The sequence below is a fragment of the Lycorma delicatula genome, chromosome 3, assembly GCF_047948215.1.
Source record: "Lycorma delicatula isolate Av1 chromosome 3, ASM4794821v1, whole genome shotgun sequence".
In the NCBI taxonomy this organism is placed as follows: domain Eukaryota; kingdom Metazoa; phylum Arthropoda; class Insecta; order Hemiptera; family Fulgoridae; genus Lycorma; species Lycorma delicatula.
Window position 1 is genome coordinate 79,603,935 of NC_134457.1, and position 23,183 is coordinate 79,627,117.

Genomic DNA, 23,183 nt, shown 5'->3' on the forward strand with positions numbered 1-23,183 from the left:
TCGATTTAGTCGTGGATGAAAATTTAAACCACAAACAATGGGTGCGGCAAGAGAATGCGCGACAATTTTTGAGTTGATCTAAGTTTGTAAACCCACTCGTATTTTCGTATAATTGTAATCGGTGCAGAAATAAGAGCAAAAAAGGAATTAGAATTTTTAAAAGTATCATGCATATAACTTTCTTATTATTTACATGTAATGTTGTTATACGTGTAAATGTTTATAATTCGAGTTATATATATGTTATAGCAAATAGCAATTAATTAATTGAAATTAATTTTATGTTAAAGTGAGAGAACATTCATTTTAAAAAAATATTTTTATCTCTGTGTAGCTTTGATAAATTATTATAGTATTATTAACATACGTATTGAAACTCGATCATTTAATATTAGATATTAAAGATTTATTATTTATTTACGTCTTCGATTCCGTTAGTTATATAAAAGCAGAATTATATTACTACACGTATATATATGAGATGCTATATAACTGATTTATTAAACAATGTGTATTTTATTTCATAGAATTCGTGATCGGAAAGTCAATGAATAACGATACAATATTTGTACAATAAAATATGAATATACATCATAATATTTTATAACAATTTTACATGTATTTATACAAAAACAAATTCGAAAATTGCGAATTTCTCGAGATAAATCTGTAATATACAAGGCAATCAATATATAGAATTTTTTTTTAAATTTATTTTCCATATAATCTACAACAACCTTAACAAGGAGAAGGAGGCTATGTTAAATAGATGAAAGAAGAGCTCAAAAAACGTTCAACATTACAAAAAAGGGTGTCTAGATAGAAAAGAGTACAGAAAGAAAATTTTTGAATTAAAGATTCCTGTAAGTGAAAAGAAAAACTCAGTAGAGGAGAATGGACTGAAGAAAGAAGAGCTAAGCAGTCCGAAAGAACGAAAAACTTCTGGAATAAAAAGAAAGAAACTACATGAAATAATATTTGCGTCGTCCTTGAAGGCCTATCTGCGGAAAAAAATTATAATTTTAACTTAATATTATCGCGTGCAGGATATTTTATCTTCGATTCTATGCTAGACTGTAACTTATAACTCTACTGTATAGTGATTTCATATCAGGAAAGTATTAAGTTGTATTGAATTACATGAGCAGCTCAGCCCGTCCATTGTACTTTTTGTTTAACAATACATTGTAAAACTGCCTCCAAATAGGTCTATATGTAGATCTGCTTCCAATAATAACCACATATATACCAAGGCACAGTAATTCAAAGAGAACTCTACATCCTTCAGTTGAATACAATCATGTAAACCATGTAAAATAAAATAAAAAGAGATTAATGAAAATAAAGAGAGATCTACTAACACAAGGATCACAAAACGAGTCAAATAATACCGGTTCAAAGAAGTATATCAGATTTCCCTTATGTAGTTGGGATCTTTGCTACCAGAGATCGTACATCTGGATGACTTTACCCAGGGTCAGTGCAGCACGATTTTCAACTCTGGATAAATCGGTTTAAATATGTACTGCACGGAATTTTTTTTCCTCCAAGTACTAAAGTGTCAGCGGAGACGAAGTTCAGTGTTCATTAAACAAAACCCTCGCTCATCCTCAGAACTAAATACGAATGTGAAACCATCAATTGAACTACATAAAACATTCACAGCCTAATAGAAGGTCTCTAATAGACAGGATAAATAAACCTAATTACAAAAAACTTAATGTGTAGAATTTTTTTCCATTAATTAACACTCTATCCATGAACATTTGTGAAATGTACAGCGATACACCAAAAAAATATTTTTTTTTTGTATTCTTGTTATTTAGAATTTGTAGAGTTCTTGCGCTCCTAAAGGTAGATTTATACAAATAGTACTATGCTATACTGAACCTGAACCACCTTCAACGAGTTAAAGTTACATTTCTTACCGTTATCTATTCGTACTAGACTGCCATCGACTGATTCAGTTTACATATAGGGCGGCTCTGTGCACATTTCATGCAGTTTCTTCAATTAGTTTCATTTTTAATTACGAATTAAGCAGAGTAATAAAAGATAGATTCATACCTCAGTATGTAAAGATATGTACTCAGTATGTAAGATATATACTTAATTATAAATGACGAAAAATATTTTTTCTTCTTCATTTACAACTAATATCTTAAATAATTTTATCAACAAATTATAATTTATTAGTTTGGTAATTTAGTCTATTCAGGGCTACAGAAGAAAAATAAATCCAAACTGTATACGTGTGTAATAAGTTAAAAAATGTTCAATTGTGTTCACTACCTTTACTAGACTCAGTAATTTTATCAATGTTGGCGGATATGAAGATTCAAGTAATAGGGATATTTTCTGAGATCAGTGATTAGTCAAAGGTTCTTTACGTATATCTCGGCTGCAGCCATTACGGGTACTTTTAATCCTCTATCTTTTTTAAAATAAACTATGAGGTTTTTCCGCTTAAGTACTATTATTGTGACATTATTCGAGTTTTCTTCATTTTTAAACAATGAAAATGAAAAAAATCCCTTTCGGCACGCTGGAAGGAAAGGTAGATTTACCGTTGCCAAGTAGAGGATAAAAAAGATTTCCACCTTACAGTTACGAAAAACTTCAAATTTACTCAATACAATAGTTGCATATGAAAAAATTTTCACGTGTTTAGAATATGACAAGCCCCATCTTCTTACAATTCCAGCAAAATTTTGGTCATCCCTTGCCGTAAGGGTTGGTCATATCAAAAACTACTTCAGACAAACGTTTTAGGCAGTGTTTAGAGAACTAACGACCACTTTAAACCGATTCGATACTGTGCCTATTAAGGTAGGTATGATTTGTTTGGTCTTCGAAACCCCATTTTTTCCACCCCCTGGGCCAATGGTGATAACAAAATCACCATTTGTTTTCTGTTATCGATGGTGATAACAAAAAACTTTACTTAGATAAGCTTTAGGACCTTAACCAAAGAATTTAACCTTTAAACGAATTCGATATTTTACTTAATAAGAAAGTTATAGTGATATTTTGTTTTTTTTCGAAAAAGCCCCTCCATTCCCACCCCCATGGGCCGATTTTGAGGGTTAACAAAATCGACTGAGATTTTGGTTCGTTACATTTTATGTATCAATTTGAAAGTGACTGGCGAAAATTACGATAGTTATCGTGTCCACAAGAAAGTGAAAAATAATATATATATAAATGTTTATATAAACTTTTCAACTTACATAGTTTTGAAGTCTGGGGGATACGAAGATATGTTGAAATTTTCCGGAAGTCGAATCATGTTACACATTGCAATAGGTAGCTTTCTTATGAAATCTACTTAAAAATATTCAAAAATCGTCTGTTAAGAACTCGTAGAAAATAAAAAGTTATTTTCGCTTATTATACAAACATTTAAAGTATTTTATCTGTGCCTTCAAATGAAACGTAGTACTCGTTTGCTTTATTTTTTTATAATCACTTCCCTTCTAAATCTCCTTAAAGATAAATTTTAATTCTCGAGTGATTTTACAATTCAATCTCCAACCTTGATAATTACATCCGGGATATCGAAACACGAATTGATTTCGAAGGCATAAAGGTATGTAAGAAGGTGATCTACACCGATTTAAGTCAGTGTAACTACAGCGGTTTGGATCACTTGGTAACACTTTCAGAAACGGTAAAATATTGTACAATCTGAACACAGTTACATTTGTAAATTGAACCAGTCTATCCGTACAATTTAAACAGAATAGAATAAGTAGAAGTAGAATATCACAGTAGAAGAAGTAGAATAGAAGTAAACGATAGATTTAACAAATTTTAGTATTAAACGATTTTAAATGTTACGTTAATTTACAAGTTTTAATAAAAATTTGTTTTTATAAACTAAATGTCAATAAATATTTGACAATGCCATTATTCCGAAAGGGCTAATATGTAAAAGGAAATTTCATCTTTTAAATACAGGTTAAAAAAAAGCCAGAAATCTATAATAATAAATAAATGAACGATTTATTTATTAAACAGATTTCTTCATTCACCATTAAAGTCCTCTTTTAAACAGACTGGAACAAGAAACAGCCACACGTTGGGCTACAAAATTGGAGAATGTCAAAGGGTAATCAGAAAAAAACTAGTGTAGAAAACAATGATACTGAAATAATATTACAGATTTCTGTATGAAAATTAAAAAATAAACTGGCAATAACTTTCGCACCAAAACTATAACTATTTTTCTAAAATGTTCAATTCTTTTCTTTTTTAATATTAAAAATTTTGTTTTATTTAATAATGTATCTAGTTAAAATCTAATTCATTCTGATATGTGTTTTGTTTTTAATAAATTTCGAAATTCTTATGTTTGTATTTAGTCTATGTAGATTTACATAATCATTCATACCATTTTACTCGAAATCAAATTATCTACACGGTTTGTTTAAAACTTTAGAATGTTTATTCCCTATTAAACAAAGCTATTTTATGCCAAACAGTGTGTATTTCGACCCCAATTTTTGTTTTATTCTTCGAAAACTACTAAAAATACATTCCTGGGAGCAATTTTTCAGATTAGATTTAATATAAGACCACTATATTTATCGTTTAATTTTGGTTCCAATAATTTCTCTTCACTTTACCAGTGGTGCAGAAATCAGGGCGAAATCTACCGCCAGCCGAGAATCGTTAATGAAGCGTTTGCGAAACTATCTTTATTTTCGCCACTAGAACATGTCCTGAAATTCATTAAATTCTTCATGAAACACTCTTGTATATATATATTAATTTAGTTCTGTTTTGTTTTTAATAATAAAAGTTGTTTTTTTTTTGTTTTTCATAGATTTTATTACATCAATTTTCTCAGAGTTCTCTTACAAGTTTTGATAATAGAATTTACGCTTTTATTAATATTTTAACAGTTATTTTACATCAAACTTGAAAAACGTGTTTTTCATCACCGAGTTTTTCTGTTTTACGTTGTATATAATGAAAACTACAAGAGCTAAGGTTCTGGGATCTATTCGATTTTTCAGATCAAAAACATTAGAAACAAACAAGGTTTACCCCTTATATAACGTAGTAAAAATTTCTTATAATAGAAAATATATGTGCACACACACACACACACACACACATATATATATATATATATATATATATATATATACATGTATGCGCAAAACACAAAGGGTGAAATAAGGTGGAAATATATACGAGGTATGTCAATTATTATCCGCAATTTAGTTATATTTTTGTTTATGTGGGTAGTACTGTCGTGTTGCGTAGATGACGCATGCGTGGTTTAATTGTTGTTATGTCTGTGCAGGTTTGATGCTGCTAGGTTAGTTCCATTATCGTTGCCATGGTTAACGGCAGGTTAACCATGGCTCCTCAGCTTTCTGTTTGCACCAAAGAAGAGCAACGTTCAGTGATCCGTTTTTTGTGGTCGGAAGGTGTATCAGGGACCGAAATTCATCGAAGACTTTCGGTACAGTACGGGAAAAGTGTGTTGCCGCAACGAAGTGTCTACGAATGGATTGAAAAATTCAAAAATTGTCGCTTAAGTGTTACACACGACGAAGGAGCCGGACGACCGTTTACCGCCAGAAATGAGGAAAACATTGAGCGTGCACGTGACATGGTTTACTTAGACAGTCGAGTAACTATGGATGAAGTGGTACATTCTCCGCAAATTAGTCACGGTTCTGCCTACGAAATCATCCACAACAGATTTGGGTTTCATAAAGTCCGTGCAAGACGGGTCCCAAAACAACTCACACAGTCGCATAAACAAACGCACTTGGACATCTGCCAAAAACATTTGGATCGCTACCGTAACGAACGGACATCTTCTTAGACAGAATCATCACAGGTGACGAAACATGGATCCAGCATTGCGAGCCGGAGAGTAAAGCGCAGAGTATGGAATGAAAACATCCAAATGCGCACAGCAAAAAAACGTTCAAGACCCAACCGTCCGCAGGAAAAAGTGATGCTTACGGTTTTTTGGGACTCGCAAGGCCCAGTACTGGAACATTATGAGGAAGAGGCACGACAATAAACAGTGCGCGTTACAGTGAATGCTTACTGCCAAGCTGCTGAAGCCGGCAATTCGAAGCAAACGCCGAGGACTGCTGTCGAAAGGTGTTGTGTTGTTGCACGACAATGCCCGTCCACATACTGCTGCCCGCACTGCTGAAACGCTCCACAACCTGAACTTTGAAGTACTGGCTCATCCTCCGTATAGTCCTAATCTTGCCCCTTTCTGACTACCACTTGTTTGGTACACTCAAAGAGGCATTAAGGAGCCGTCGATTTACCTCGGACGAAACAGTGAAAGAAGCTGTGCATTCCTGGCTCGCAGCTCAACCGAAAACCTTCTTTTATGAGGGCATCAGGAAGCTTGTGCAACGATGAACCAAGTGCGTTGAAATGGAAGGGAACTATGTTGGAAAATGATGTACATGTAAGTTTCCTATTTGTATTGCAATCAAATTTATAACTGCATTGCGGATAATAATTGACTTACCCTCGTATATATTTTATTTATTTATGTATACCAAGTTACAAAGTAGCAGCACTGTGGCATGATGTCAACAGTACTCTGCGGAGATGCCAAAGCATCTATGCGCTGTCTGGCGCATAATTGTAAATTTAACGGTAAATGTGTAATCTAGAACAGAGTGAGGCCAATCACTCCTAAGACGTGTGAGTTTTATTTGCTTCTTTTACTAGCAGTGCTCAATTTCCTTTTTCTTTTTGGTTACCTTCTGCTATAGCTGCTCCAACTCCACTAAATTGAAACCCAACCACCAAACAACACGGTATCCACAGTCTAGCATTCAAATCCGTATATAAGCAACCGCCTTTACAAAAACTAAACCTTAGAACTCTCGACTTCGAAAATAAAGTTTATTGCTATCATATATATATATATATATACATATGCAATATGCAATACGATATGTCCTTTCATTTTCATTATTCCATTAATAAAAATGACATTACCTTTCAAGTTAAGTTTAAATATTTTTAATTTTTAAATTATTTCTTGAAAACCTGAATATATTTTAAAAGACTTTTTCTTTTCCAACTGGCACCCAAAGCTAGTTAAAAGGAAGCAACGTTTTTTTTACTGAATGTAAAAACGGATAGAAGTAGTACTAAAAAATTCAAATTTATTAAATTATTTTTTTTTTATTATAGATTCTATTGAAAGTTATATTGATTTATTCTATTTCATTTTGCTTGTAGAGTATCTAATAAATCAATATCAGGATTTTTCTCGGCATCATTACTAAGAAAAAGAGATTTAAACAAACATACAAACAACAGAAATTAAATGGTCGAAATATTAATGTCGCATGTAGCAATTATTCTTTCTTATTTATTTCAATCCAAATGTTAATACTTAAAAATGTCTTACAAATAATTAACAATGATAAACTGTTATTGAAATAAAATCATAAAGAGAAAGGCTAAACGAAACCATTTATACGAAATAAAATTGTTTGACTCGATACTCAATACAATTGTAAAACAATTTTTATTACTTAATTTAGAGTAATAAATAAAGTTAAAATAAAGATTGTCCCATATAAAACGCAACCCATCAATCACTCATCCATGAAATTTCAAAAGTCAAGCTTACTCCCCTACTCGTTACTGAAATGGACTCGTCCAACATGTGAACATCGCGGCGACGCAGTAGAACACTACCGATAGTAACAACAATGCAATCATAACGTTCAGTGTATTGCTAGAGACAAGATGGTGTTTTCGCTAGATGAACGTGTTTTCATTGTCGAGTCGTACTTCAGTACGAAATCAGCGGTTGCAGTGCAAGATTTGTTTTGCCATAAGTACCTAGATAAACCAGCTCCTAACAAAACATCAGTATTAAGGTTAGTCGCAAAATTTAGAGAGACTCGTTCTGTTAATAACAAGGAACACAAAAGATCTGCGTCACTGTTGAATACAGATACAGTCACTGAAATCAAAGACCGATTACTCGCCTCGCCAAATAAACGATCAGACGTTTGTCTGCTGAAATTAATATGTCTAAATCAACTGTTCATCGGGCGACCAAACAATTACAATTACGACCATATCGCATTCAAAAGGTTCGACTTCTTGAACCCGACAAAGAAAAACGGTTACAATATTGTCAACGGTTCCGTCGATTTCTGCGTGAGGAAATTAATGTTATAGATTCGTTATTTTTCACAGATGAAGCACGGTTTCATTTGGATGGCTACGTAAACAGCCAAAACAGTAGAATTTGGAGTACTGAAAATCCCCACGTTTATCACGAAAAACAATTACATCCGCAGAAGTTGGGCGTGTGGTGCGCGATATCGCGGAAGAAAATAATCGATCCTATTTTTTTCGAGTACACCATTAATGCAGAACGATATCAGGATATTTTATTTCAGTTCATTGCACTCTTGGAAGAGGAAGACAGACACTGCTGGCTACAACATGACGGTGCGACATCGCACTACGCAGGTTCAACTTCTGATTTCGTTGAGGAATTTTCTGAAAATCGTGTTATCGGTTGACGCTGGCCACCAAGATCTCCAGATTTGACTGCGGCGGATTTTTTTCTATGGAGTTACCTCAAAGAAAAAGCCTACAGCAACAAACCACGAACACTTGAACAATTGAAAGTCAATATTGAACAAGCTGTATTAAATATCCAGCCACAAACTTTGAAAAAAGTTGCAAGAAACGCTGTAAAAAGAATTGAAGCTTGTATTCAAGAAGATGGCGGCCACTTCCAACATTTACTCTAAATGTAAGGTAATGGATGGTAATAATAAAAATTACATTTACATTTACACATGCCTTTTTATTATTTCAATACCTACCAATATAAGGTTGGGTTGCGTTTTATATGGGACACCCTGTATTAATAAGTATATACAAAAAATTTTAAAATCCTGTAAATTTAACTTGCAGATAAATTCTAAATAAAGAAACAGTTTGGATATTTTTCCTAACCAATCATATCTTTCCATTTTAATTACCATTAAAATGACATACATCTGTCATAATATTTTTTTAAATACTTCATCACTAATAAATAAATAAATCGACAGTAAAACAGATCATTGCTTGAAATTTTCCAACGCTGAGACAGATCCATCAGAATAAATGTATGCTCATTATCAAATGGATGTAAGCTATACAGTTTACTCAAATACAAATAAAGTTTAAACGTAATGTGCTCTTAGAGTATTGATTTAAAGACACTACGTATACCAGTATTATAACATCGGTTTGGTTTTAACTGTGAGAAGTAATTGAATTGAAATGTTTACTTCAGAAATACAACTTAGGCGTACTTCAATTTACTGAAGAGACGGAACGGTGGTACTCGAAACAAAATGCGTGGAAACTTGTGTACCAACTACTACCGATAACCTTTTCAAGAAATAATAACAGTTGTTTCGTGGCCTGATTGTTTATCTTTTCACGATCTATATTTTGAGATAAAAACATTTTTATAATTTAAGAACGTATCTCTGAATCAAATAATATTGTAGATCAAAAAAGGAGACGGGATCGATCATTCCTACCGACATCTTTTTCATTCAAATTTCTACAAAATATCATTAAAAGAGATTGTAAAAATTAAGATTTGAAACTTGAAATCAATCGAATGAATGAAATAGTTATGATAACGTATAATATGTTATCGTATTTTAACATTCTGTGCTAATAGCTAATATATATTAGCGAACTCGATTTAAATATAATTCAATCCAACTTTTCTGGGTTCTCCCGATATAAATAAGTTCCTCAGAATCTTAATAGTACGCTAATCTAGGGATCTGTGATTCAGGCATTCTTTCAACATATCCATCGCTATCTACAAATTTTAATTATTGTATACAGCATTTTTACGTTTAAATAGTTCCCGATTACTATTTTACTTTGCAGTCTATTTTTCTTTACACGTACGTACGTTAAGATACCGCAACCGTTATAAGCGGATTGGATAATAATATATACCTTGTAATATGAGACTAATTTCATGCATAAACACCTAATTCATGTAGATACATACCTAAAATAAGCAATGAAATAATACAATAAAAGGTGAGTGAATTATCTCATCTAAAAGCGAATTATCTCTTCTTGCAGATTATCGAGAACTGACTGTGCACGTCTAAATTCATCCAGTCATAAACTTATGAATCCTTTGCTTTTACTAATATCAGTTTAGTATATACTATAATAATTTACAACAGAAGTTCTGAGTATATTTAAGTTCAATGTAATTCATATACTAAAGTAAAAAATAAAACATTTTCTTTGAAAATTACCTTCTTCAGCCACATCAGAATCCGCCAGTCTCTTTCATGATTCCTCCTACCATCATAAGAGAGGGTGGCCACTTTGATTCCTTCTTTTATCAAATTCTGAAACAAAAAAAAAATCAGTTGTAAATAATAAAAATAATTACAAAAATTAAAAAACATGACTTCCAAAAAAAAAATGAATTAACTAAAAAAACGAAAATACATCTAACTAAAAAAAAAAACAAGGTATGGAAGTAAAGGACTAAATATCGTTACGCATTATTTAATTAAATAAAACAATAGGTGACCAATCAACTTTCAGTTTTAATTTGTTTAAATATATTTTTCATGATGTAGAAATAGCAGGCATTTAAAGTTGTCAAATGATTAAATTTCCCCCAGGTGTTAGATCGATAAGAAAATGTTGTCCTTCGACGAAAATATTTAAATGCAATCGGGGGACTCAGAATAGTAGTAATTATCCTTCATAAAAGAGCTCTGAAAAGTAATTATTCTTTATTAAACAGCCCTCCGACTGTTTAAAAAAGCCTGCTGTTTTTACAACATGAAAAATATACTTAAACAAAGACACACAATATAAAAACTAAAAAAAAAAAATAAAATAACTTTGTTAGTTAAATAAACAGTTTTGTCATATAAAAATACTGGACGTAAAACAGACAAAATAAGTACACAGTAAAATAATGAACATACTTTAAATTATATGTCCAGTTTTCTAACGACACAAAGAAACCAACAATTTTTTTATTTATTTGGTTGAATTTACATGTACATATACAGATATTTAAATCGGTTTCTGGAACTAGCCGTTGTGACAGGGAGAATTTAATAAAGAAACTTAGATTTGTTTTTCAGTTCTAATAATATTCTTTCTCATAACTTAATATATTTCATTATAAAAAAAAACTGAAATTATTTAATTTTCTGGTCGTATATTTAACTTTATTAAAATTAAAATTAGTTCTCCAAAAGTTACGCCAAAGTAAATATATTTTAAGCACGAAAATCAATCCTTGGTTCGGTATATTGGATACCCCATGCCCCATTTGTTAACTTTCCGAGACCGAAATATACGCATCATCATATGCAAACGTAATAACGTCTTTATTTTAGACAGAACAGTCCTATTGCATACTTTGCATCTAGAATTTCTACTGAGCGTAGTGAATAATAATTTTAATACTTAGAAGTGATATACCGATACTTTGTGCATAACAAAACGAATATAGTATCGTGTGTAACTGAATTTTACCGTTTCAACAATGTTTTTCAAAATATAAGTTTCTAAAAAAAAAATACAAGTCTTACTTTAATTCATCATATTTAGAAACAAGAATGACAAAGTAATAACGAAACTTTTTAACCGATGTTGTTAACCGTTTACTACTCTCATACGTATTAAAATACTTCTGACAATTTATTAACGTACTGGATACTAATGCACGTTTCTTTTCTTTTTTTGTAACAGTTATAGTTATTTATTTATAACAAACGGTTATTTTTCAGACAAAAAATAACAGTTTTTTTACCTATTCATTAACCAGGAAAAATTTCGTCAGCAAGATCTTTTTTTGAAAAGAACATTAAATATACGTTTAAAATAAATGGTTGTCTTAAAATAGCAATAACTGCGGAAATGAGAACTTTTATGAGTAATAATAAAAGGGGGAAAGTCTAAAATACAGATGTAAAATTTTATTGCATAAAAAGCCTTTTAATTTTGAATGTACGGTTTATAACCGAAAAATATTTCAAAATATTGTGCTTAAATATAAAAAAACAAAGATTTTTTACAAATGCGTTGTATAACCAACACATACAGAAGCAACAAACCCTCTTTTATAGTATGTGTGTTTGTGCATTTTTATTTTTTATTAATATATTTTTTTTTTACTTATTGGCTTAAAATAGACAATATCCCCAGTATAAACTTTTTATTAGTTAGAAAAACTATGGTTTACCTTTCCACATGCGAAATGAATTTCACACTGTGCACAAAAAAATGTTTTACATCTTTTTCTTTTCAGTTTTACAACTCAATTAAAAAATATTTTCTCAACAATATTAAAATGTTTGTTACCATAAATAAAACTAGATGTTCTGTTACAACACACAAAGTTTAAAATTTAACTTGTGATTTTGTTTTTTTGTAATTTCACGCTTCTAATAAAAATATGAGAGGAAATCGTTACATGTAATCTACATAACAAACCATCGTTTTTAAATATTCTTTTTTTTACTTTTTACTAAATCTTTTGTTTTTAGGACCACAGAATCTTTAGTAAAATACATGAAATTTATTTTTACATAATAGTATTCAATAGCATGACTAATGGATTTTTAAATTTATAGGCAACAGCTCACTAAATATATTATAATAAAAGAATGCGTGTAAGTACAAAAATATGTTTTCACATTAAATAGAACTAATGAAAATCTATGCTTTCAAAACAGGTTCATGTATTTCTGTGTAGAATGCACAACGTATACTATATATATATATATATATATATATATATATATATATATAGTTGTTTATGAATAATTGATAATTGATATATATGTCTACTCTGAATAGAAAATACTAAAAACTAAAAGTACATAGCTCAGAATATACTTTTATATGTTTTAACACACTTCAAAAATGGAAAATTTTCTCAATTCAATTTAATTTATCTTTAATCTTCAAATAAACCGATTTCACTAGTCCCTTATTTTGTATAAAATATTATTTTGTTGGTCTTGTTAATTTTTTATTTTTTTAATCTGTGAATAATTAAATGAAGTTATTTATTTTTCTTGATGGACGATTTGAAACTTTTTTTAATATTTTGTAAAAATCATAACTTTTTATTAGATTTCTATACCGTAATGATAAATAACCTGAATCTTTTTTAAATTCAGTTTATAATACTTTCGTGCTAGTATTCAAAAAAATTACTTTTGAAAAAATACGTGAGAAAAACAAATTGGGGAATTTTTTTTGAAGTCGGTTTTATTTTATTTTTTTGAAATTTGTTTTATTAAATTTAAAACGTTACTAAAAGAAATTTGTTCTAGTATGATTACTAATTATTTTAATGTGATTATTAATTAGTAATCATTTCAACTTGTGTCTGTCTCACGTCTAAATTTTGTATCCACTCTACTTAAAATTTGAGTTTAGTATCTAAACGTTAAATATATATATTTTTATAATCCATAATTAATACAGGAAAATAAAAGTTATTTACAATTTGCACAAGAAACAGGAAGATATAAAAGTAAAACGATGAAGAAAGACAAAACTCTGATCGAAATAGCAGTGAAGGAGGATATAGTTTGTTCCCACCGTTTTGTATGTAGAAGTTGGTTTTAGACTTCTACATAAAAAGTGCGTAACAGGTATTGAAAGAAAGATTTGACACATAAGTAACTATTTAAATAGAAAAATATATTAATTAAGTATGTAAGATTTTTTGATGACACTAAAATGAGTAAGACGAAATATTCAGTAGCTTAGATTTTTTGCTAGGAAAGAACTTACCTCTCAAAATAAAGAATATAAAGATAATGAAGGATACCTTTAAGGTCTTTCATAAAGGTCTTTGCTTTACTATAATTTTTAATAATTTATGTTATTATTTTTCAATTACCAGAAAAGAGGCTAATTTGAAATAAAATATTAAAATATAATAGAAGTGAGAAAAGTATTAAATCACAGGAGTGATTTCATTCCGAAAAGAAATCTGCTGCTATGAATAAAATTTGTAGATCAAAGAATGAAAAATATTTCTTTTTTTAAAATAATTATCTGGAGAGTAGCGCTTTATGTAGTGTATCACGAATAATAAAAAAACAGAAAGAAAATAAATATTAATTTTACAGGAGGATCATGAAAATTAGATGGGTCAAAAAATTTCTAAATAAAATAGTCCAAAAATATTCAGTAAATCAATATTAAAAGTAAAAATATGAGATTTATGTTTACAGAATAGTATCAATAGCTAAGTAGCTAGCAATTATCTAGTAGACTAATGAATGGATTTTTAAATTTATAAGCTACAAGATTACCTCACCAAATACGTTACAATAAAAGAATGAGTATATGTACAAAAATATACGTTTTCATATTTGTTAGAATAAATGAATATTTACGCTTTTAAAACATGTTCATGTATTTCTGTGCACAATGCATTACGTATAGGTTATTTACATATACATATATATATATACACACACGGTGTATCACGAAGTTCTCCGAAATTTTCTACGAAATTTTATAACCTATTTTACTCGTGAAAATAATGAAAAAAGGTTCATATAAGCATTTATCCTAAAATGCTTCGTTTGCGAATTACGGCTAGTGAAAGATTTCGCTCAGATTTTGCTCGGTGTTCCTGGTGAAATGAGGTCGTACTGAAATTTTTAGGACATTAATTAAGTGACAGAATTAGTGATTTCTTATGGATTTGACCTGAAAAAATCGAATATAATAGGTCTTAGACCGTATCTGCAATAGGTTTTTTTTTTGGGAAATATGGGTTTAAAATCAATAAATTTGGGTACACTGTTAAGATTTTATAGGAGTTAATTTTCTTATTTTCGTGGGACTTAGCTAGGTAACCTACCGTCTATTGCATTATTTTGGATCAGCTGCTTGCCGCTTCAATTAACAACGGCAATACGATGTTTGTGATAAATAGCTCGTAGAACAACAGAAAGCAAGTTATTAACTATCAAACTCATCGGAAGAAATTTAATTCGAGTACAACAGACGAATAACTAACTATTAAATTAATATAAAATTTATTATAATAAAATAAACTGCAATAAATAAAGATGAATATGTAAACGATATACAAATAACAATAATAAATAGATGTAAACTTTAAACATAAAAACAATGAAAAAACTAAAAATATAAGAAAGATATTAATGCTTATTACAAATATATTCAAAACTTTACAAGTAACGTATAACTGTTCATAAAATGTATTTAATATTTTTTAATATAATTTAAATAAAATAATAAATAGAATATGGTGAGCTGAACCTCGTAAAATTTTATTTATGAATAACAAATAGAAATGTTAAAAACCGTTATTAGAACACATACAGATAGACAAAAATTTAATAGCATTGATCATATTAAAAAGTAAAAATAGGCCAATATATTTTTAGACAAGATAATATGACAGTATTAAAATTTTGTAATAACAAATTGATATCTCAAACTGTTAAACAATAACAATAGTAACGGTTTTCCATGGTTTATCCATGCCACCCAAGACCAGGTCGTTGCGACGAACAATTACAAGAATTTCAAAGAAAATCAGGACATCAATGATGAGTACAGGATGTGCCACCAATCATCAGAGACAATTGATCATTTGATAACTGGGTGCCCCAGTTTGGCTAATACGGGAATATCTGCGTCGCCACGATCTAGCAGTAAACATTGTTCATCAGGCGTTAGCGTTGAAATTAGGACTCACAGATGACAGGGAGCAATGTCCTTATTATGAATATAAGGCCAGACCTGAGTTAAAAAATGAGCACTATAGACTGTATTGTGATCTACCCGTACATACTGACAAATTTATTGCTACGAATAGGCCAGACATGGTTCACCACAACATTAGATAAAAGACTGCTCTTCTCATTGAAGCCACTCACTCACCCATCTGATCACAATATTTATAAGGTTGCAGCAGATAAAATAATCAAGTACTACCCTCTGGCAATAGTGTATAAAGAAATTTACAGACTGAACTCGATAGAAGTCATTCCCGTTATGGTAACAGCAACTGGATTAATTAATAAAACCTACCGGATTGGTCTAGTGGTGAACGCCTCTTCACAAATCAGCTGATTTAGAAGTCGAGAGTTCCAGCGTTCAAGTCCTAGTAAAGCCAGCTATTTTTACACGTTTTTGAATACTAGCTCGTGGATACCGGTGTTCTTTGGTGGTTGGGTTTCAATTAACCACACATCTCAGGAGTGGTCGACCTGAGACTGTACAAGACTACACTTCATTTACACTCATACATCTAATCCTCATTCCCCTGAAATATTATCTGAAAGTTAATTACCGGAGGCTAAATAGGAAAAAGAAAGGATTAATTTATAAAAATTTGAAGAAATGCGTAGGAAAATTTGGCCTGGATCCTAAAGTCATCATTCCAAAAGCCCAAAGATCGGTAGTTCTGGATACGTGTAGGATTGTACGGACTGTGCTAAATGTACCACAGCATTAAATGAGGTATGCCTCAATGGCCCCTCGTACAGGAGTTCCGGATGTGAACCATCTCCGAAGAAAAGATGATAATAATAATGCCAACATTATAAATTTTAAAAAAGAAAATTACCGTCTAATACCGTAAATTATATATATTAATTTCAAACACATACTCGTTTAATTTAAATGCTATAATGCGACAAAACAGGTGTTAGACGTGAAAGTTTGGAAAGCGTAAACATATAGATACGCTTTAAAGTAATGTTGGTACTACTTACAGTAGAGGGGATAGCATACTCCAGCAGGACGTTATAGATAACAAGAAGTCATCGCCGTTCTAGTAATCTATCCCCACCCTGCGCGGTAACTGAGCTTTTTTAAGTTTGATGAATAATATTAAATATAATAATAGTTCTAAAATTTAACAATTGGTGGAGCGTAAATATCAGGAGAATTAATGATTACATACATGATACAGATAAACATTATTATACTAAAAACTTTGTTTAAATTGAGAATTTCTTTTTTAATTTTAAATCCTTTATTATTCTATTTCTAACCTTATGAAGAAATGATGATTGTGAAATCACTTGTAAGGAGGACAATCTAAGGGAGTAAAAGTAAGAACTACTTTAAAAATAACATATTTATGAATGCGATATGGAGAGATCAAACAAAGAAATATGTTATTTTGGAAAGCAATACGTGGTCATTCATGTAAGATGACAATGTCTTTTTGATGTTTTTATGTAACTACTAAAAACTATAACATAGACTGGATAAAATTTATTGCAGTAAGTAGTGATTGTTCATGGGCGATAACACGAAAGAACAATGAATTACTGAAAAAAATAAAAAGATCACCTTATACCAAGGGCATAATTGACGCACTAATTCCTTCACAGACATGCTCTTACCACAAAAAATATGTCGGAAAATCTCAAACAGACTTCTTTATAAAGCTGTTAAAATGGTTAATTTTATAATAAGTCGACCATTACAGAATAGGCTGTTTTCTAGACAATACGATGAAATGAGCGAAAATAAAAAATTCTCTTCTTTTCCATACGGAAGTCAGATGATTTTAGCGGGGTAGTGTTAACCCGATTATTGTAACTGCAAGATGAATTAATAATATATTTTCCAGGATAAACAAAGGCCATTTTCAATTTTTTTAACAAAATAACAAGTATATGTTGCTGTTGCTGATTTATTTTTGCATTTAAACGACTTGAATATGAATTTACAAGGACGTGATAAAAACATTTTATTAATGACAAAGTTCATGCTTTCATTAAGAAGCTTGATTTCTGGATTATTCGCTTATGTTTACACATACTTCCGATTATATTGAGAAAAATTTTAATGAAAAAGACAGTATTATTCACCACAGTTAGGAGAGCATGAAGATGCATTTGCGTGAGCTAAAAATTCAGTTGGCGGAGTATTTCCGGGAAGATAAAAATATTTTCTCGAAGAGATGGGTACCGAATCTATTTAGTGAAAACGTTGTTGCAACTGCTAAGTTACCAGTTGAGAGTCACAACCAGCTCATCGAAATGTCTGCCGGTTAAACGTTACTACAAATCACATCTGAAGATTTAGATAGGTTTTGGCTTGCTCGTCAAAATGAATATGGAAATTTAGTAACAGAAGCATTGAAAATATTAATCCCTTTCGCCAAGTCTTTTTTTCTCTGTTTAACCTCTGAGTCCACCGTTACGTATTGCTTTATATAAATGATTTGTAGCGTGTGTGAAAATGCCGTGCCTGACCGGAATTCGAACCCGGGACCTCCGGATGAAAGGCCGAGACGCTACCACTCGTGCCACGTCTTACCTCTGTGAAAAGGGCTTTTCGTGTATGGTTGCGCTAAAAAAAATTATAGAAATCATCTTTTATCATTTGAAAACAATTTGCTCTGGTGTGTTCCTAACATAAATCCATGTATGGAGTAAAATTTTTAAATGAGAAAAGAAAACGCAACCATCTCATTAATTTATTTTCTTCATATGTATACTTATAAATGTAAAGTGTTTATAATAAATGATTTTTTTCTCATAAAATGATTTCATTATTGTTTAGGTGAAAAGTTGTAGGCTAATTTCGTGACCTCCCACGTTGAGAAACGCTGTTCTTTACTAAATCAATAATGTTTCACATCAGAAAAATAATTCATGAAATGCAGCTGATATTTGAATGACACTTTTTACTCCATTCATTACAATTCCTGGAAGAATAGTTAATATCATTATTCTTAGAGAAAGCAGTTTTAACCGGCATCTTTCACTTCTTCAGATAATTTACAGCAACAACAAAAACATTGGAATAGATAAAGTAACGCAAAATATTAATTCTTCGTTTTCTTTGCTGAAAAACGATTAGAATTTCTCTACCCAAAAGGAAAAAAAAAATTGTTTAATATTAAAAACAGCCTAACAATTTTTACGATTATTTCTATACGTGTTTTATTTTATTTTACTGTGTTTTTATTTTTACTGCTTTAGTGCATTTAAATACTTCCTTGATTTAATCAATAATGTTTCATAGGTAAAATCAGAATTTAAAATTCATTAAAATTAACTAAATTTATAAATAGAATCCTACAGCATTACAAAGCAGATAAGATACCAGTTTTATATTCAGCTTAATCAAGTCGACTGACAACTAATTATAAATAAGACAGGAAAATCGAGTTTTATAAAAATTCTAAATGATTATTTAAGTTATAATTTCTGCAATATGTTGACAAGAAAAACAATATATGAGTCATATATATAATGACTATTTTTTTTTTTAGCACTACCCCTTTTCATTAACAGTACGAAGATAAGATTAACTGTTTTTATAAAATTTTTAATTAGTAAAAACACGTAGTATTTTTCTGTTAAATTCACTATTATATATATATTTTTTAATCTAGCAATAAAATAATGAAAACGATACTGTAAAAAACAATTTCCTTATTTGAGATTAAAAGATAATTTTTTTTTTAGTTGCATTTCATTATGTAATTTTAATTTAAACTTCATTTCATTAAAAATAAAAAAAATAAAAATATAAAAAGCTTTACGTGAAAATATATGTCAGAAAATAATAACCAGAATCGAATAAAGTAAGACAAACAAATAAGATTAACTATTTATCAAAACAAATCATGCAAAATGAAATTCTACATTTTTTGATATGTAACTGGATGAAGTATAACAATGTAATCTGACATCCGATAAGGACTGCGATTCTAAAAAGGAAGGGAAGTGCTCAGAATCAGAAACGGGAGAGGGTTGAGGAGAAAAGGTTTTATAGTGAAGCAACAGACGTATGAAGATAGAACCACATGAGTGGAGCTAAAAGCCACCGTATTAAAAAAAGACAAAATTTCCTATATCAATCAATAAAACCCATTATGTAAAATTTACGTAGGGAATTTATCGTAACATTTATATTTCAAGGAGTAACAAACACTCTTTAATGGTATTTATTCTTTAATACTCGTACATTACTCTTCAATTTACTTCATAAAATTTTAAATTGGAATTATACGTACACACACTTCCTTTTATCAGAGAATACTATTTACTTTTTTTAAACTTGAATTTAGAGTTAAAAATTCATAAAATTATTTATTTTTTAATGTATTCTATCAGTTTCCATACGAAAATAATGCAATCATGCTTATCTTATTACAACATAAAAATTAACGGATAGAATTACAGATCCAGAGATTTACTTTTTTTAATCCTAAATTCTAATGGGCTGGAATCCTAAATGATCTAATACAGTCATTAAATAAATATTAAATCTAAATTCGTGAATAAATAAATATTATCTTAAAATACCAATAGGTATAGGGTACGAAATATTGTTATTATTATTAGTAAAACTTTTTATGTTTTTTTTTTTTGCATACGATACACTTTTACGAAAGGCCTGCGTAAGCACAGTTCATCCGTTGTTCCGTTATCTCACAGATTTGTTAATTTGAATCTAGATCTAAGTTATGTATAAAAAAAATCACTTTTATCAGAATCATAAAAATAATGTAATCAAGCTAGTTTTATGCTAATAAAAAATTAATGATAAATTTATACATGCAAAAATTACTCTCTTGAATGGAAATTGTAATTCCCTAGAACGTTCAATGTAATACTATTTCATCATGATCAATAATGACTCTTAAAATTTGATCGGATGCTGCAGTTATCAGTTTCTATATCACCAGGTTTGTTTCAATAAGATATAAATAATTTGTTTAAATTATAACTTACAGATTTTTTTAATAGTTACACGCAGGACGAAATATCATGTTTCTGTTGTCAGACGCGATATCATATCTCACGGTTCGTTAATTTAATTCCACTTTTAAAAATTCCCTTTCGGCATGCCGGAAGGCGGAGGTAGATTTCACCGGCTAAGTAGGGGATAAAAAAGATTTCCACCTTAAAATAAAGAAAAACTTCAAAATTACTCAATGCGACAACGGTAGCATGTGAAAAAAGTTTCAAATGTTTAGCATTCGACAAGTCCTATCTTCTTACAATTTTGGTCATCCCTTGCCGTAAGGGTTGATCATATCAGAAATTGTTTCAGACAAAAGTTTTAGATAATGTTTAGAGAACTAACGACCACTTTAAACCAATTCGATACTTTGCCCCCTATGGGAGGTATGATTTGTTTTATTTCGAAACCCCATTTTTTCCAACTCCTGGGCCAATGGTTGGTGATAACAAAAAACGTAATAAGTTTTAGGTCCTTATCCAAAGAATAGTAGGAACTTTAAATGAATTCTTTATTTTACTTAATAAGAAAGTTATAGTGATATTTTGTTTTTTCGAAAAAGCCCCCCCCCCATATTTCCACCCCATGGTTTGATTTTGCCCATTAAGAAACTCGACCGAGATTTTGGGTTGTTATATTTTATGTATCATTTTGAAAATGATTGGGGCAATATTACAGCAGTTATCGTATCCACAAAAAGTGAAATATATATATAAATGTATTTATAAACCTTTGAACTGACAGTGGTTTTGGGTCTGAGGGATGTAAAACGCGAAGATATGTCGTAATTTTTCGGAAGTCGAATCATGGTACCCATTAAAATAAGTAGGTTTCTTTTAAAATATACCTTTCTTTCTTTCTTTCTTTTTCCTGTTTAGCCTCCGGTAACTACCGTTTAGATAATTCTTCAGAGGATGAATGAGGATGATATGTATGAGTGTAAATGAAGTGTAGTCTTGTACATTCTCAGTTCGACCATTCCTGAGATGTGTGGTTAATTGAAACCCAACCACCAAAGAACACCGGTATCCACGATCTAGTATTCAAATCCGTGTAAAAATAACTGGCTTTACTAGGACTTGAACGCTGTAACTCTGGACTTCCAAATCAGCTGATTTGGGAAGACGCGTTAACCACTAGACCAACCCGGTGGGTTTTATTTAGTATACCTAAAACTCAAAAAAATTGAGATATTTTGTTGGAAGTCGTTGTTTAATCAAAAATGTTATTACTAAAGTTTATACTATTTCATTTTTTTATAAAAATGAACATACAATAATATTTGGTTATCTAACATATTTTGAAGAAGACATTTACATTTTGTAATCATTTCAAAAATTTTAAATATGGAAACATATAAAAGAGAACTGTATAAATTCTAGCCACAAAGCCACAAAATCAGTTGATCATTACAAGCTTTTTTCTTTTTAACTAAGTTAATGTATCTTTCAATGTTGTACTTCTTGAAATATCAACGCCAAAAATTTCAACACGTTATTAATTTAACCCGTTATTTCTCTTTGAGATCCATGTATTTCATCTGTTGGGGGGAAAAAACAAGATTTCTGTACTACGTTTTTTTATTATAAAAAGTAACTTGTGATTTAATTAATATATTACGTTAACTAAGAGTAATAAATTTAGTTTTTGTGTGATTTAACACCGACATAAATTATTATACCAAATATTTTCAATAAGTTATTACAGATGTAACGACCAATGTTCCTATGTTTTGTTTACGTATATAAAATAATAATTATATCAGAGAGAGAGAGATTGAGAGTGAGTGTATGTGTTTGTGTATGTTTTTATATTAACAAAGGTACGTAATTGTTTTGTGTTTTTTTTTTATTTATTAAATTGATTTATTTTTTAATTAAAACTCTCACCCATATCTAGATTATGACAATAGCAGTCAGAGAGAGAGAGAAAATGATATCCATAACAGACACTACTACTTTCCTTGGTACATATACACATATATATAAAACTATAATTAATAAAATTTAACAATAATTGTTAACAAAAAAATTGATTTATTACTATTTTTTTCAAAACAGTCATTTATTTATTATTTCAAAGTTATCTCAAATAATGAAATAATGTAAAATAGTACAGACAGTAAAAAAGTCGAATATTTTAAATATTAATGATTAAAACAATCATCCAATGTAACTGGAGAAAATAATAGTACTGGATAAGGAGGAAATAGTATTTGGACGAAAATTATCGATAAATTTCTTTCGTATATGGGTGGAAGGGTCAATTAATTGGTTTGTGTTTTAGGTAGATTTCATAATAAAGTTACCTACTGTAAGGGGTGCCATGAATCGACTTCCGGAAAATTTCGACATATCTTCACGTCACCC

General features: G+C 30.1%; 1 long non-coding RNA gene across 1 annotated transcript in view; it reads right to left on the bottom strand.

Annotated features, from left to right (window-relative positions):
- Positions 1-23,183, bottom strand: part of LOC142320920 (uncharacterized) — a 335,385-nt gene that overhangs the window by 265,208 nt on the left and 46,994 nt on the right. The window contains exon 2 of the long non-coding RNA XR_012755510.1: positions 10,320-10,415. This is a non-coding gene — a long non-coding RNA (uncharacterized LOC142320920). The remainder of the gene's footprint in view (positions 1-10,319; positions 10,416-23,183) is intronic.